Below are 14,098 nucleotides of genomic sequence, written 5' to 3'. Positions count from 1 at the left end.
CAACATACTTTAAAATTAAATTCATAAGTCAGTCAAGTCATGTTTCTATGTATCTAATGCATTTTGTTATTAAATTGGCTCTGGTATAATCAATATTTTAAAAACCACCAATATATGAAATTAGAACAAACAGTTGGCAGACAGCAGGCCGTGTTTTAGCTTCTTTTAGCTAATTATTCTGGTTTGCAGTCCTTCAGTTTTATTGGTTCTGTTTGCTGTTCCCTATAGGCTATAAACCAAGAGCTGAGAGCCACTGTACAGCACTTATGGAGCATCAATATTGAATGCACCTCCTGCAGCAACAACGCAGTGAGAAAGTAAAATAAAAGTGTAATATTTTTTTTAAATGACAGTACAGTGCTTTGTGTTTTGAATCGGTGTTATTACGCAGTGAATATCTTACCTAGATAGATAATGCAGTCAGCGTCTGAAACAGCGATCGGTCCTTGGCTTCATATGGAGCTGTCAGATTGGGAGTGAAGCCCGGAGCGGGATGGGGCAGAAGGAAAAAATGGTGTTATCAGTGCTTTGTGGTTGACTTTAACAGACTGACATACTGCTGTTAAAGTGCAGAACTTTATTTGCTCTCAGAGCTTGGCAGCCTTCCCGGGATGCCTCCTGGTCCAACACTGTTAATAAAGAACTGAGCTGCCACACATGCGGACGACACCATTCTTAAATATTGATTTGTTAATGAAGTGATTTGTGGATCCCTGATAGAATTTACCTTTGATGCTGAGAGAGAGGAAACTCACCCTAAATCAACGCGTCCCACGTAAGATTCTAGAGCAGCATCACTGATTCGTACGGAGAGTGACCCTACAATCAGAAACTGTTAGAGGTGTCTGAGTGAAACGAGCAGCAGGAAGGGAAATGTGTCATGCTCTCGGAGTGCAGGAACTTTCCTTATTTAGAGTGAGATTAATGTAAGCAGAGCAAGAGAGTGAGAAGTAGAGTCTCACACCAAACAAGTGAGTTAGCAATCCAGGCTAACAGCTAGTTAGGGTTTTCTACAACTGGTAAGAAAAGTTAAGATTGGTAAGGAGGAGTGACCTGACACTTTGGAACTTCCATACAGTTTACAGCAGGGGTCCTGGAGGGCCGGCATCCTGCATGTTTTAGTTCTTTCCCTGGTTTAACGCACCTGGATCAAATGATGGCTCGTTACAAGGCCTCAGAGGAACATTGACAAGCTGAAAAGGTTGTTACTACCACCAGGGAGAGAACTAAAACATGCAGGATGCCAGCCCTCGAGGACAGTCTTTGTGCATCCCTGGTTTACACCTATACTTTATACTTACCACATAGCGCTGTGTTAAATGACATCATTGTTTGATATTGCGATATACATTTTTTCACCAGTGTCAAAAAAATCCAGGTATTAACGTAAATGAGACGATATGGCACCAAAACAAACGCTCGAATCTATATCGCTTTGCCAAAGACAAAAGAGAAGTCCTACGACTGCTAAAATTTGATGTCACTCCATTTTGTCTACATTTCACAAAAAAGGGACTTGCGCTCAGAGTCTTCTTCAGAAGTTTTTGTGTCGTTTCTTTCAGTTATTCTTGGTGCAGCGCCGGTTGTCAAAGGGTTAGTTTTGTTTGACACAGTGCACTATGACAGTGAACTGCAGCAGCTGAAAATGGAACAAATGTTGCAACTTTGGTCTCTAATCGAACCAAGTCTACATGACTATCAGGTGTGAAAACACTCTTAAAATGTGAAAAAAGAGCAAAGGGTGTAAATACTTCCAGGTGACTGTAGCGGAAAGGGCAGATTTTGTACGGTAAGATATTTTCTGTTCATAACTTCTTAACAGATCTCCCCTTAATTTAACCAACAAAATGTCAGTTATAATGCCAGCTTAAATAAAACAGACTTCCAACATCCAGAATAACCAGCGGCATTCGGGGAGATGCTAAATATGCCGCCTTCAGCTGTTTGCTGACAGTGATGTATGAAAATGCGACACCATGTATATTTAATCAGCTTCAGCTTGACAAAAGCTGTAATTCAGGTGAAGATTCAAGGTCACATCCAGCACGTTTCCTGGGTTTTTCGCAGACACAAAGTCTCTTTGCGTAGTGAAATATATTTTATTGAGCAGGATAATTTAATTGTTCACACATTAATGGCATCTAAGTGACATTTTTTACCAGCTTTAGAAAATATCTAATGAGGGAAAATAACCCATCAGTGACAGAAGGATTATTCTGGAGTTTTGCTTTGGTGGTGTATTTATAGAGGCCCCCAGCCTTTAGCAATAAACCTCCTGTTTTATCAGTTAAGAGTAGAAAGAAGAGCAAAACGGCTGCCCCTCCCACAAACACCACCTGCTCCCTCCCTCTTCCATCGCTTACCTCTGATGCAGTTATTGATATTGGCTGTTGTGAGACGAAGAGTTGTGTCACCTGCCTCTGAGTCTAAGTTCAGGGAGAGGACAGAGACTCTGGGCTGAGTCCACAGCCGCACCCGACGGCCCTTAAGCGCCACCGCTCACTGGGTCTCTCTCTCAACTCATCCAGTGACTGACCTCCGTTTCATCCTTCGCCATCCATCTTGCACTTTGTCAGAACTGGCCTATCAACATCTATGAGCCTTTTTGCTGTGTGTGTGTGTGTGTGTGTTCAACAGCCAGCATGAAAGATTTCAATTTCTTCCTCCCTTTCCTTTAACTTTGGACCACATCCTTGTTTTCATTTGCAGCGCAGGGTGGGGAGAGGGAGTCGGTCAGACAGCAGGGGTGGGTTTCATGTAACAGAAAGGGGCGCAAAAGGGTAAGAGTCGCTCTTTCTTCACTTCCTGTGAGTACATCATGGAGGCACGGCCGAGGATTTTCAGAAACAAAGATGACAGAGGAGATGTCTACGACCGTGTGTTCGTTCCACTGTAGGTAGCAAGAAAGATAAAGGAAGAGTACATTCCTCCCCAAAAAAAACTAATTTTCTGAATTCATAAAATCTGATATTTTTGACTTTCAAACGTTGAACATTAAAAAGTTCAACGTTTGGATTTCTGATTGGGTTTTATAATTGAAAGAGTTTGAAAACAAACAGCACAATTTTCTGAACTGATTTATTTGTACTTTTCATATTCTAATTGTCTGTTGCAAAAAATCTGAACAAAAACCATTGAAGTTGACAAAAATGTGAAAAAAATTCTATAAACGCGAGCACTTTTGCAAGGCGCTGTACATCAAGAGCTTTTCTGAGATTAAATCCTGAACAAATGCAGTGAAGCCTTTATGCTTTGGTTTATGGCTTGTGCCATCAGTGGAGTGGAAAAGAAGAAGAAGAAGAAGAAGAAGAAGAAGAAGAAGAAGAAGAAGAAGAAGAAGAAGAAGAAGAAGAAGAAGAAGGTCAGTAGGCTCAATATCAATTAGTGCTTCATGTTGGGATTTGCTAGGAAAAGGGGGGGGAAAAAGCTCCTCAGAAGTCACTTTGGAATAAAGCTTTTTCCGTGCGTCAGTGCGGTTATTATCCAAGTGATTTCTTTTCCTCTCTGTTCCTGCACTGAGAATAGGAGACTCGAACGCGCTCTCCCAGTATCCAAAATATCAAAGCGTTAGCATAATTACTATTTCAAGCAGAAGAGACCCAACTGTCTCCCCTCTCCTCTCCGCCATTTGCCGCAGAAAACTTCAAAGGCCTTTTATTCAGGGTCCCTTTAATAACCCATCTTTTTCTCTGGTTAGACAAAGGCAGACAGATGCCAAGCTGAGGACGTGGAGCACAAAAACAGGCCGAGTGGTCAAACACGCATGGAGCGCGACTGTAAAATCCACCGCACGGCGAGTGGTCGGGTTACGGGAGACCCCAGAGGAGAGCCGCTGAAACGGAAGAGCTCGTTTTTTTTGGCGGGGGAAGCAGGAAATGTTATCCTTTTTGGTGTTTTTACGTAACAGCCGTCATTACTCTGTTGGGGGCTGAAAGCCCATTAAAAGCCGTGACTCAGCTGAGATTCGTCTCATAATGTCAGGGGTAATGGGCGAACGTTTTCTGAATGTGTGTTCGGGAGTGGGTGGGTGGGGAGGATAACGAGCAGGGTCATTCAGGTCAAGATAAATATTCTTTTTCTCCTCCTTTCTGCCGGCCGAATTCATCCCTCTGTCACCTCTCACCTCCGACTCGTTATCTCGCCCCCCAGTCCCGATGCTACGCCGCAAACAAAAGCTGTGAGCAAACAGCAGCAGGTTTGCGTTGCTTTTCGATCCCGCCAGCCCCTCCGCCTGCCGATAGCAAACCCTGCGTCTCCTTTGGTCTAATGTCGGAGGCGAGGGTGGAAAATTCCACAACCGTGAGACAGCTTTGCTTTCTGAACAGCCTCATTCCAAATGAAAGGCATGTGTGGAATTTCATACCAAATGGGAAAGAAGTAGGTGATGAGGAAGAGGAGGAATGTGGACATCTAAGTGAATAATGTCAAGGAGTCGCAGAAAGAAGCAATCCACAGGCACTTCTTCTTCTTGATTCACTCGCACCTCTTCCTTATGCGCATCCCCCCTCCCCCTGCCAGTTTTTTGGAGAATAAAGGCATTATAGTGAGGTGGGCTGGGCTGCACATGCCCCAAATGCCTATTTAATCAAAAGAAAATAAACCCGGGCCAGATCCACATTTGGTGTCTGCTTAAGATGACCTGCCTCGCTAACAGAGAAATGAAAACCTGCTGTTGGAGTGTGGAGCGTTTTGGCCCGCGCCTCTACCCCCGCGCCTGCTACCTAAGCACAGCCGAGGGAGGCACGCCCTGCAGTCACGGCGTAAAAAATGAAAACTCTTACTCTCGTTTTTACGTTCTTACTTGTCGTCCTCATGCACGTATGGAAGGATTGGGAAATAGATCTGCTTTACGTCGTACATGACGAGCAAATCCAAAGAGTAGTCTTTTTTCCGGAATCCCCTGTCTGTGTCCTCATCGCTTGGATCTGCATTCACTCTCTGTTCCTGGCAGCTTTCTGAGGAAATGTCCTTCGTCCTTAAGAAAAGCATCAACACCATGCTGTTACCCTGTCTTTGCCTGCATGGCCTCTTCCTCCCACATCCCAAACAGTGCTATCCTGTTACCAAAATGATTCCCCTTGGAGGAAAGGCCAGTCTCTCTTGGTTCCCCCCAGTAAGGTTTCTGCCTTTAAAATGCTTTCATTCTCTTGACTTTCTTTCTGACCTACTTGCCATCCATTGCTGCCCAAAGAGCAAAGTAATGAACTCCACTCTGTCAGTAGCAGAAACACACAATGCAATGCCAACACTGGCCTATATGGAACTCCCAGTTGGATGTTGGGATGCTCTGAGGTAAAGGGATCCTGATTAGCTCGTATAGGCCCCAAATCCCAGAGTCTCAACTTGATGAATAACCTTTAGACGTTGTTTGCTATTGCAAGGTTTCAAATCTCAGCAGAAGCAGTTAGAGATGATACAGTTTCTTAAAGTGGGGTTCTACTGTGTATATTTTTATACTCCAATCCAATTCTTGCGTACCTGGCTTCCGTTTCAATGGCTGGCATAGAAAGATATGATGTTTTTGTGCATTGACTGAGCTTATCATTGGAACTAATTCTCAGTCCAGCGCTGGTAAGAATGGTGTTAAAAAGCTTTATGGAGAAGATGTGTGGTTGTGACGACATACTGAAGGCGGAGTGTCGGAAAGAGTAAAAGCTTCTTAAAGAGATAGAGGCCCAATGTTAACGTGTTAAGTTGTGAGGTCAAATTTCTTTTTTAGTCTTGTTTGATACATATAGCATTTTTTATAACAAGTGAAGATAACAGTTTCTTGATTGTGATATAAGATGGAACTATGTGTCTGGAAAACACATACTACTGCCCCTTTAAACAGCAAGTAATACAGTAATTACAATGCATGGAAATACTCCACCATGAAGAAGACTAACCCAATCGACAAAATAGTTTAACGACATGAGTACAAAATGGCTTATTTACAGGAACAAAAATCAAGTAGAAAGGAACAAAATGGAAACGTGGGTATAAAGTGGTCGTTCGAATAACGAGTCGACTGATCCCACGTTCCATTTTTACATCCTCATAGCTGTTGTGGTTGGTCCACTTTGTCTTTTGACTTGGGCAAAATGGACCGACAACAGCAGGAATGAAGTTCCATCTAGGGCTGGACAATATGGCTGATAAACTGATCACAATATAAGTGTTTCATATCATTCGATATCAATAATTATGGGTATCAATAATTATTGATTTAAATATCTGAAATACTACCAAGCTGGTGTTGTGACCTTTCCTGTTTTTTCCAGTTTACACTTCATGTCATTGTTTATTTTGAAGCAGTGATGAGGCACGAAACTGCTGCTGCTCAAGCTACTCAACAGGTGGTTGTAACTAAAGAGTGAGTGAGTTAGTTGATGCCATCAACCATACTCAGCTTGACTGATAGGTTGAGTAAATAAAACCCTTTAATCTCCCTACATTTCCCATGATGCTGTGCGGTTCTAGATCAGAGTTCAGTGACTATTCTATATGTTGAATATGGAATATTCCATCAGATAGCCTTTTGCGATATATATTGTTATTGATTTATCGCCTAGCCATAGTTTCTTCCTTTTTGTTTTTAGGAGAAAATCTGCCCCTGTTTGCATAAGAGGCCAGAGTAGGAAAGACACAAAAAAATAAATAAATCTGAAAGGGAAAAGAAGGCGAGGAAAAGGGGGAAAAAAAGATTCGGTTGTTCTGGAGTAGGATGTCAGGCTGATAAGGCCATTAGTATGACCCGACCCTAAACAAGGCGCGGGATGACAGAGCGAATAAGCACAAAAACGACAACAAAAAAACAGACGAGTAGGTCAATCACAGTGGTCAGCCAGGCAGCCAGGACATCATCCAATCAGCCGGCCGGGCTCCAGATGATCTCTAATGAGCTGGCAGCAGCCTGGGATCCACGGGGGCCCTGCCGCATTCCTCTGGCTCTAATAAGACCCCCGTCCTGCTCTGGGAGCTGATAGCGGCTTCATTAACCACACCGTGAACCTGCACATGAAGCCGATAGGGGCTTTAGAGGGACTTTATTATGCAACAGGAAGCAGATCCAGTTTAATGGGAGCACACGGGGAAGGTGGGAGACGGTGAAACGGGATGGGAGGGGGGCGTGGGGAGCAGAAGAAGCAGTTTGCATTTGATCTCTCTTCTTCTTCCCCCCTCTGTTCTCCACACTGTGGAGGTGGAGGAAGAGATTACTAGGAATGTGTTGTAGGAGCAGGGAAAAACTCCCGGGGATGTGTTTACGTTTGCTCTCTTTTTCTCTGATTCGTACGCAGTGGCTGTAACCTCCTTTCTGTTGTGTGGAGGGCGTCTGATGCACGCGAGCAGATGTGGTAAGAAAGAAAAAAAAACACAACACAAGGTGTTTTCAGACGTTTAGGGAATTTGGGTTAACACCTAAGTGCCGATACCTCCACCAGTCGGTTGGGCGGTCTATATTTATCCGACCTTTCTGAGCAGACTTCTCGCATCAGAGAGCAAGAGGTGGCGCAGGATCTGTGCTCCCAATTACAGCACCGAGAGATAAAACGTGCAGGTTCTGCGACAAAAAAAGAAAAAAGAAAAAGGAAGTCGCTGTGACGCCGTGATCAAAGCCACGCAGAATCTGTGCTCCATTTTCTGTGAGTGGAAGTCAGATCTCTGTGCTGCACACATCTGGATGGCTTCATGGGACACTGTGGGGGGTGACCTAATGCGAGGTCCCATGGAAGATCCACACACACAATACAGGTCTGTGTGCGGCTGCCAGTTTACACACACTGCTGTCTTTGTCCCTCCCACTCTCACACCCAATATTGTTCTCCAGAACTACAAGTCCTCACTGCATTGACCTCCCAACACGAAGGAGTGCTGTTTAGCACTTTAATACCAAAATATCTGTTAAATTTTGACTAAATGCTTTAAAAATGCATGAGTTGAACTAAGTCAGGTTGAACACTTCATACAAAATGCGTTGCAGGTCAGTTTGGATGACTACAATTATTTCTACTCGCTAATGCTGTAATAATAAAAGAAAACATTTGCTAAGATTTTTGTAACATTCCTTCTGATTCTGAGAATTATGAAATGTTATTGCTGCAGATTGGTTGGGCCCAAGATGGAGGCAAAGTGAAGAGGGAAGAAATAAAACAAGGATATTAAAACTTGAGGGGGCAGCTTTATGCATTTTTCAGACACATAGTTGCATTTTATAGCATAAAATGACTATGTTACCTTCAGTTGTTATAAAATTGATCTATGTATCAAAGAAATTTGACTTAGTAAATTAACAGTTTGAAGTTGGGCTTTTGTCTCTTTAAGAAGCTCCTGCTCTTTCTGAGACTCCGCCTCCAGGAAGTCATTAGAACATGGTTCCTCTATTAACCCTTTAACAACGCTGATGAAGATTGGAAGCTTGGAAACTGCAGCTCAGAAGAGGAGCTTCGTCCTCAAAGGCGGGGCTAGGTCCACCCAGGTGTTTTGCACAGCTAAATGGTTGCCATGGAGATGAAAGGATTTCTCATACATGCATTGAAAAATCAAAGCAACACTCCAGGTATGTTTTTGATGACGGAATAACATTATAACATGATGTAAAGTTTAAAAAAAGTAAATTTTTGCATAACACTCCCTCTTTAAAATGTCATCAAGATCTTGGTTTAAAGTGGACTTATTGTTGATTCAAATGTAACTTCAAACATTCATTGACTTTAATTGGGTTTGGCATAAAACCTCTAACATGCTTCTCTGTAGCTCAGCTATTAGCAGCAGCTTGAAGCTCCGTTCATGTCTGTGGGTCGATGGAAACCCAGATTCTTTTTTCTGTCAGTCGTGGTTCATTTCTGTCACTCCTACTCATGTACTGATGTCCAATTTGTACTTCCTTAGGAACAATGAGGTGGGGAGGGGAAAAAAAACAACTTTTAAAAGGAATTCTGTAGTTGTACAGGTGGAGGCCTCAATTTGTAGAGGTCAAGGAAAAAATATATATATATAAAAATAAAACGATAGATGAATATCGCAGAGCTCGAATAAAGTCCTTTTGTTTTGGATAAAAAAAATAATTGAAGAAAAAAATGAGCCAAAGGTTTCTGATCAGAAATACAGAGGTGCTGAATTTGAATTGAATCAGCAATGAATGCCATTATGTCTGCAAGGCGGTGCAGGGAATCCAAACATACAGGTGCATCTGGATAAATTAGAATATCATCCAAAAGTCAATCCATTTCAGGTGTGAAACTCTTATGAAGATTCACTCATTTTTAGGGTTACAGGTTAAGGGTAATAAAAAACCCCTAACAACAACACCACCAATGTATCAGGATTCAACACCGAAAAACATGCAAACATTCCCCACTCAGAGAACAGAACATTCAGTCCAATACAGTGTAATATTTGTTGGCTTTATTCGTTTATTTTGCGATTATTAGTAAGTGCTCATATGACACAGCTATGTTTGATTAGCTCATTTAAACACCTGCTCAACTGATAATCTGTCAGAAGAGCTGATGTGTGGGTCGCCTTTTTATATTCTCAACTGAACCGAAACACCGAATTCTGCAGCACATCTACATGTTGAGGTTGTCAAAGTCAAGCTAGCATAACTGACTTACGTCCTCCTCCCCTGCTATTGTTTTTCTTAAAAAAAATTTTCTAACCTTGTTCTAGTTGTCATAGTACTGACAATTAGCATTCCTTTTTCTTTCAAATATCACCCGTATATTTAAGATTTAATTTATTTTGTCAACGTAACAGATCTTGTGAGTGTGATGTCATGCTGAAAGAACAAATAGACACATAGGAAAAGAATACCTTGTTTTTCATCTACCATTTGAAAATGAGTGCAATGATTTTAACCACAGCCAAAATATTTGGTACTTTCTAATAAGTCTGTCTGTATAATGAACAGACAAATCTCAGTTTTGAATGAAGGACCAATACTTTAGCTAAAATTATAGAGAAAGTCTTCTGCAACAAACAAAAGAGAGTAGCTGTCGATTCTGAAAGAAAGGTGTCAACTGTTCAGCAAAGCAATACTGATTTTGATTTAAAATCTCACAGTTATTATTAAGCACACATTAAACTGTTTTCTCCAATCCCAGTTTGAACTTGAACTGACTTTGTGACGGAGTCCAAACGTGGTACGTGTGTCTGCTCAGGCAAGAAGACCGGCGAAGAGAGCCAAGGCCGGAGCAGACATGCAGGCTCTCACGCAGCTGATAAGGTTCTCTCTGGCCGTGGCGCAGACTGTAGATTAGGCTCTAATGGAAAAGAGGGGAGAAAAATCAGCCTTATGGAGGCTGGGCCGGGGGGCGTGGGGATATGGCCAATGTTATTATCACCACCACCCCAATGGTGTATCCTTCACCTCTTCTTCACTCGCACTCTCCTTGGAACAGGCTTGATAATGGAGTTTTCCTGGTCACAGATGGCCCGGACCGGACCGGCTCGGACCGCCCCTATGCTGGCTCACCGAGCCAAATCTGAAGGGCCCCTGTAATTTAGCTACATTGTAATTAAAACATCTAGCAAGCTGCTGTTACGCATTAGTTATTTTTGGCAAAGTTGCGAGGGTTTTTAATACTTAAGTTGTGATGCAATCTGGTACTCGAATGCTTCAAGATGGTTTTGCCTAAAAAGAAAATCTGAAGTTGGTTTTAAAACAGACCTCACTCACGCCGCCAAGCAGATTGTCGGCAACTAAACATGTGGCATCACACAGACATTCTCTAATTATGGCATAAAGACGTTCACGAGGGCTTGATGCACCACGAAATAGCAGGGAAAGATGATGCATGTCTGAGTGAAGTGCTGTGGTAAAGTAACATCACAGCAAAAAAAGCTAATTCTGAAGTATTTCAATGGGATTTTATCTGATAAATCAACATAAAATAGTGTATGATTGTGAATTGAAAGCGAAGTATCACTTAAAAAAAAAAAAAAAAAAAAAAAAACCTTTGTTTAAATTTAAATATTTTCATTCCTGTTCCAACACAGATATTCACGTCTTGGTCTTTTGGTCAGGTAAGATCAAAACGTAACTTTTTGACCTATATGAAAAATTTGATGTGTTTTGAAAACTACGCTCTGAACAAACCACAGTAAAACCTATTGGTGGCAGCGTCAGGTTGTCATGAGGATTTTTGTCAGCAGAGAGTTTCAGAGTTTTTTTTTTTTTTGTTGTGAAGATGGATGGAGAAAATGCAAAGTAATCACAGAAGAAAATGTGTGATTTGAAAGACTTGAAAGTTCACCTTTCCTTTCCGTCACAACGACCCTAAACACAGCCTGAGGTAATGATTAAGATCAAACGATATTCATTTGTTTTTGGGGTTTTTTGGTTCAACAAAGTAATCTCTTGAGGGACTGAATATGATGCTCTTCTGATGTGTTTTCTTCCTTTCACTTCCCAATCATGCACAACTTTTTGTTGGTTTATCAGAATTCGTTGAGATTTTAATGTCTCAGCATTTAAAGCCGCTGATCTAGTGACAGGTGAATGCACAATGCTGTTGTGTATATATATATATATATATATATATATATATATATACATACAGCTGCTAACACTTTATAACTTGCCTGAGCCATAAACTCCTCTGGCTCCAGTAAAGCAGACCAGCTCTGCAATCAAACAATGGTTCTGTTGGTGGGTACAGTTGGTTCTTGGCACCCACCATCACTGTAAAAAAGAAATAATGGTTTTCGATTGTTGGAGGGTGTGCTTTTGGAAGTGGACTTTTATGTTACTCTTTCACCGCACATCTCTGCTTTCACACAGCAAACAGTCTGCAGCCGAAGATACACACAGCGCAAACCTAAAGTGGGCCTCAACGTGTGGCGAGTGCATTCCAGTGCACTCCACAGAAACCGCAAAAGCCAGCCGTAGTGCCGATGGTGCTGGGACACTCGTCTCCAAAGCATGGAAACCCACATCACTCACAACGCTGTGAGGACAATTCATGGAACTGTGAGGGGAAGTCCTTTGGAAACGATTTCTCCCCTTGGTTCAGGTCTGCGTGGAGCCAGCGAGGGGAAGTGGAAGGAGTGGCGCAGTGATTGGTTGGCGTGATAAAACAACTTCTGAAAGTCCTCCAGCTGATAAGGCCTCCACAACAAACACAATGCGTTAACACTCTGTTCTTCAAACCTCAAACAGCTTTTCCTTGAATGCCAAAGTGTTCTTTGAGAGGGACTTCAGCCAATATCCCACTTCTCTTCCCCACCTTTTTTCCCCTTTAACATGTTTCCTCACATTCCTCCCATGTTTTTCAAAACCTCAAGCCACCGTCTCATATTCTTGCCGCCTCCGAAGGCATGTTAAAGCAGCAGCAACGCAACCTCTGGCCATTGGTCTGGCTCTGAAAGGGGTGATCCATCTGGCACTTCTCACCAGTTTTCTTAATAAATCAGAAACTGAGGTGGGTCACTCTGAAGACACCCAGGGCAGAGGTCATTGCTGGGAAGGTCAGGCAGCGCAGTTTTGTGGTTTCCTTGCGAACAGAAAGGCTCTATCTCTGGGAGACGGTCACATAAAACCTTGACTTTATAACGGTTGGGAAGAGCTGGGGAAAAAAAGGCTATTAACCTTGACGACGGTACGGTGTAACCTTTTGGCAAGTGGCCGCAGATTCTATCTGCCCCTGTAATTATCCCATAAACAGCTCAATAAATGGGGGAAACGCCATCGCAGAGAGGTCTATAAGTGCAGAAAAATAGTACTTTACATTTTCTAAGCTATCAGCAGTGACTTGTAGCTCGTTTTGAATCAACCCCGCCATCACCCCTGCAGTCGCATTTCATCCAGATCCCTTGAGGTGATGGTTTCTCCACCCAGTGCCTCGCTAACCGCCGCGTTTCGTAACCGCTCCGTTGCTCCGGCAGTCTGAAACGCACTCATGGAAATAAACAAACCTCAAAGAAGGCTGCCACTCTGCGAGGAGACGAAAGCAGATGACTTGAGATAGAGAGGGGGGCATGCTGAATTTGAAAAGCGAATTTGAAGCTAGACTCAAGGAGACGGGGACACTGAGTGAAGTTCAAAGCGAAGCCTCTCCTCTCTTTTTTTTTTTCTTTCTCTGAGCCGTGGCTGGGTGGCAAAGGGTGGAGTGGCAGCTGGAGGAGCGGCGGAGGTAGTTAAAAGCCTATCCTCTCACCCCTCTGTTGACCTCCCAGTGAAATTAGCAAAAAACCAGCTGTGGGCACCGCAGTACACTCCCCACTCCTCAAACGTTGTCCCAAGGGCCTCAACCGGACGTATACAAACACACTCAGGCTCTCTCTTAGGAAGGGAACCTGTAGAAGCACTCGTAACACATGAGCCCAGAGGTCATTTTTTTTACCCCTCCCCTCCATTATCTCACACACAAACACACTCAGAGGAATAAAAGCACATGGGTGACCTTTCCGACTAACACCAACTCTTACTTTATGGGATTTAAAGGCAGACACTGAAAAGTGGAGTTAAAAACCGTCTTTCTGTCGGGGAGTTTAAGCAGATTGTCTCGTCTCACATATTTAGAATGGAAAATCAGCCGGCGGGTTTTTCAGAAGAGTTAATCCATTCAGCAGACGTCACCACAGAGCTGGCTGCCTTTGCCTTCAACGAACCAATAATCGACTCAATAGCTCCATGCTAATGTTACGACTGCTGACAGTTTGATGTCATTGTTTCAGAACATTTTCTGCTTAAAATGCCCTTTCAATTGGAGTATTTAATAATAATAAAAAAATGGAATTCCGACTGTTTGCTATAAAATGTTTGTTTTGAGGACTACATGGTGGAGCGGCTGGTTAGCTGTTGCAGAAACAAGGTTCTGGATTCAATTTATCGCCTGGGGTCATTCTGTAGGGAGTCTGTACTCTGTGTGCATGTGTAGGTTCCCTCCAGGGACTCCGGCTTTCTCAAAAAACATGACGGTTAGATTAATCCGTAGGGCTGCCCCAGCTGTTTCTCCAAGTACAAGTACCGGTGCTTGAGCTTAGGTACTTTGCCAATTCCAACTACCAATACCGAGTAGTTAATAAGTTTGTATTTATACATCAAACATGTTCCAATGTTTGGAAACATATTTTATGTAGAACAGTGTGGCTCTTCTTGTTTGACATACGCTGG

This window comes from Poecilia mexicana, unplaced genomic scaffold (assembly GCF_051168715.1).
Source record: "Poecilia mexicana isolate PSO_F unplaced genomic scaffold, ASM5116871v1 scaffold_20, whole genome shotgun sequence".
NCBI classification, from domain to species: domain Eukaryota; kingdom Metazoa; phylum Chordata; class Actinopteri; order Cyprinodontiformes; family Poeciliidae; genus Poecilia; species Poecilia mexicana.
This window is presented reverse-complemented; position numbering follows the sequence as displayed.